Source organism: Triticum aestivum, chromosome 1D (assembly GCF_018294505.1).
Source record: "Triticum aestivum cultivar Chinese Spring chromosome 1D, IWGSC CS RefSeq v2.1, whole genome shotgun sequence".
Lineage (NCBI taxonomy): Eukaryota > Viridiplantae > Streptophyta > Magnoliopsida > Poales > Poaceae > Triticum > Triticum aestivum.
The window spans coordinates 439,782,040-439,786,590 of NC_057796.1; positions in this window are offsets into that span (position 1 = coordinate 439,782,040).

The following is a 4,551-nucleotide window of genomic DNA, read 5'->3' on the forward strand; positions in this document are numbered from 1 at the left end:
AGGCAGAGCGGCGGTGAGCGGCGGCGCCGATGAGTAAGAGCGGGGCGAGGCCCTGCGAGCGGTGGCTGGCGCGACAGAGGCGGGCGAGCTGCAGCGGCGAGGCGGCGTCGGCAGTGGAGTTGGCGACGCGGGGAGCAGCAACGCGAGCAGGTGCCACCGGGGATGAGGCTAGGCGCACGGGTCGCTGCGAGGCAGCGGGTAGGTGCAGCGGGGGCATCGAACGGCGCAGGGGCCGGCGACTGGCCGTGGCCAATGAGGTCAGCTGAGGAGGCGCGGGACGGGGTTCAAGGGCGCGTTCGCGCGAGGCAGAGGCAGTGGTTGCGGGCGACGGGGCAGGCGACCAAGCCGCGGACGGCACACGCGCGGGCGGGTGCGGGACAAGCGGCTGCAGACGGCGGTGGAGGCAGAAGCAGCGGGAGCCGCAGGGCCGGGTAGCGGGCGGAGGTGCTGAGCATGACAGGGTGGTCGGCAACGAGCTCCGTGAGTCGTGGCCACGGCGGCGAGTACCACCGCGGCGACGAGCTCGGGCATGACGAAGGGGGTGAGCTACGGGCGCGGGATCGAGCTAGCGAGCGAGGGGGAGACCGCGGGCTCACCGTGGTCCTGCAGGTGTGCACGAGTGGGCTCGGGGAGGGCTCGTGGTGGCCGGTGTTGGAGAAGATCGACGGCGAACGGTGACGGTGATCCGAGGAAGAAGACGAAGTCGGCGACGGCGCGATGCAGGGGGGCCGGGCTCGATCCAGTGGTGAGGGAGACGAAGGCGACGATGGTGAAGCTCCAGGACGTGGTGGCGCAGCGCAGGGATGCAGCCGACCACGGGGACGACGACGACAAGGCGACGACCGCGAGGTGAGATCCGGGATCGTGCAAACGAGGGCGCGAGGAGAGGGAGGAAGGGGAACGGGGTGGGCTAGGGTTCGCGTGGCGAGGGGGCGCCAGTTAAGGAGGCGCCGGCCCAAGTGAACAGAGGAGGGAGGGAGGTGGCGCTGGTGGGCTAGCCTGGTTTGGCCAATGAGGCCAGCTGGGCCATTTGGCCCAAGGGGGGAGGGGTTTTCTTTTTTACTTTATTTTTTGTTAGTGTTTTGTTTCTCTTTTTATTAATTTATTTTCACCTTAACTTAGTTTAAGTAAAATGCAAACGTGGTTTCTAAATTAGTATTACTATTTATCTCTGCCACAAAAACCTTGGTACTCAAATAAATTAGTTTGTTATTTTTGAAATTATAAAAGGCATTTACATAATTGTTTAAGCCACTGTTTTATTCACAAAAGGGCATTTAAATAATTTAAAGAAGTGTTGGGTCACCACCATAATTAGTTATGGAATATTTCCCACACTTTGAACATTTTATTTTGCATGTTTGAGATATTTGAATTTTGGACTCTTATTTTAAATTTGAATTTGGATTGTGATTTGGATTAACCAAGGATTAATAACAGTAATGTGATGACACAACACCACTAACAGAGAATTACTGTAGCTTAATTATCCGGGCGTCACACTCGATGAGGGCCATCAGCTTTCGAGCTCGTTTGGCCATGGGAGGAGCAGCGGGAGGGCAGCGAGCCATGGCGGGAGAGGTGGTCTCCACACCGGAGTCCATTGCCGCGGTTGGAGGAGGAGCTTGGACCCGATGGTTCTTTGTCATCCCCAAAGTTTTCTTCGACGCGAGCAGCGCGACGAGGGTGGTTTCCGGCATCGACAAGCCGACGACAGTGGCCGGTGGGGTGTGGGAAGGGACCTGCCTATTGAAGGAAATATGCCCTAGAGGCAATAATAAAGTAGTTATTTTATATTTCCTTATATCATGATAAATGTTTATTATTCATGCTAGAATTTTATTAACTGGAAACTTGATACATGTGTGGATACATAGACAAAACACCGTGTCCCTATTAAGCCTCTACTAGACTAGCTCGTTAATCAAAGATGGTTAAGTTTCCTAACCATAGACATGTGTTGTCATTTGATGAACGGGATCACATCATTAGGAGAATGGACAAGACCCATCTGTTAGCTTAGCATGTTGATCGTTCGGTTTTATTGTTATTGCTTTCTTCATGTCAAATACATATTCCTTCGACTATGATATTATGCAACTCCCGGATACCGGAGGAATACCTTGTGTGCTATCAAACATCACAAGTAACTGGGTGATTATAAAGATGCTCTACAGGTATCTCCGAAGGTGTTTGTTGGGTTGGAATAGATCAAGATTAGGATTTGTCACTCCGAGTATCAGAGAGGTATCTCTGGGTCCTCTCGGTAATGCACATCATAATAAGCCTTGCAAGCAATGTGACTAATGAGTTAGTTGCGGGATGATGCATTACGGAACGAGTAAAGAGACTTGCCGGTAACGAGATTGAACTAGGTATGAAGATATCAACGATCGAATCTCGGGCAAGTAACATACCGATGACAAAGGGAATAACGTATGTTGTCATTACGGTACGACCGATAAAGATCTTCGTAGAATATGTAGGAGCCAATATGAGCATCCAGGTTCTGCCATTGGTTATTGACCGGAGAGGTGTCTCAGTCATGTCTACATAGTTCTCGAACGCGTAGGGTCCGCACACTTAACATTCGATGACGATTTAGTATTATATGAGTTATGTGATTTGGTGACCGAATGTTGTTCGGAGTCCCGGATGAGATCACGGACATGACAAGGAGTCTCGAAATGGTCGACGGGTAAAGATTGATATATAGGACGATGGTACTCATACACCGGAAGTGTTCTCGAGGGTACCGGGTACTTATCGGGTCACCGGATAGGAGTTTCGGGCACCCCTGGCAAAGATATGGGCCTTATGGGCCAAGTGAGGGAACACGCTAACCCTGGTGCGCCCCTATAGAGGCCAGCCCTATGAGGAGGAGAAGGAAAGAGGGGAGGGCAAGAAAAGTGTGGATTAGGATTCCTACTTCCTTCCCTCTCCCCCCCTCTTTCCTTCCACCTCGGTTATATATATGGCAGGGGGGCGCGCGGCTTGGGAGGGACTCCAAGTAGGATTCCTCCTACTTGGGGCGCCCCCCTTGGCTGCTCCCTCTCCCTCCTACCTATATATATGAAGGGGGGAGGCACCTAGAACACACAACAACATCTGTTAGCCGTGTGCGGCACCTCCCTCCACAGATTACACCCTCGGTCATACTCTCGTAGTGCTTAGGCGAAGCCGTGCGCGGATCACTTCACGATCACCGTCACCACGCCATCGTGCTGACGGAACTCATCTACTTCTCGACCCTTTGCTGGATCAAGAGTTCGAGGGACGTCATCGAGCTGAACGTGTACAGAACTCGGAGGTGTCGTACGTTCGGTGCTTGATCGGTCGGATCTAGAAGAAGTTCGACTACATCAACCACATTGTGAAACGCTTCCGCTTTTGGTCTACGAGGGTACGTAGACACACTTTCCCCCTCTCGTTTCTATGCATCTCCTAGATAGATCTTGCGTGAGCATATGAATTTTTTTGAAATTGCATGCTAGGTTCCCTAACAGTGGCATCCGAGCCATGTCTATGCGTAGATGATATGCACGAGTAGAACACAAAGAGTTGTGGGTGGTGATCGTCATACTGCTTACCACCAATGTCTTATTTTGATTCGACAGTATTATATTGTTGGATGAAGCGGCCCAGACCAACCTTACATGGCCACGTTCATGAGACCGGTTCCACCGACAGACATGCAACTTGTTTTGTATAAAGTTGGCTGGCAGGTGTCTGTTTCTCCTACTTTAGTTGAATCGAATTTGACTGCGGCCGGTCCTTGTTGAAGGTTAAAACAGCAAACTTGATAAATCACCTTTGTGGTTTTCATGCGTAGGAAGAACGGTTCTTGCTAGAAGCCCGTAGCAGCCACGTAATACTTGCAACAACAAAGTAGAGGACGTCTAACTTGTTTTTGCAGGGCATGTTGTGATGTGATATGGTCAAGACATGATGTGATATATGTTATTGTATGAGATGATCATGTTTTGTAAAAGTTATCGGCAACCGACAGGAGCCTTATGGTTGTCTCTTTATTGTATGAAATGCAAACGCCATGTAATTGCTTCACTTTATCACTATGCGTTAGCGATAGTTGTAGAAGCAATAGTTGGCGAGACGACCACGGCGCTACGATGGAGATCAAGGTGTCGAGCCGGTGACAATGGAGATCATAATGATGCTTTGGAGATGGAGATCAAAAGCATAAGATGATGATGGCCATACCATGTCACATATTTTGATTACATGTGATGTTTATCTTTTATGCATCTTATTTTGCTTAGTACGACAGTCGCATTATAAGATGATCTCTTCACTAATTTTCAAGGTATAAGTGTTCTCCCTGAGTATGCACCGTTGCGACAGTTCGTCGTGTTGAGACACCACGTGATGATCGAGTGTGATAGACTCTACTTTCACATACAACAGGTGTAAGACAGTTTTGCACATGCGTAATACTCGGGTTAAACTTGACGAGCCTGGCATGTACAGACATGGCCTCGGAACACTGGAGACCAAAAGGTCAAACGTGAATCATATAGTAGATATGATCAA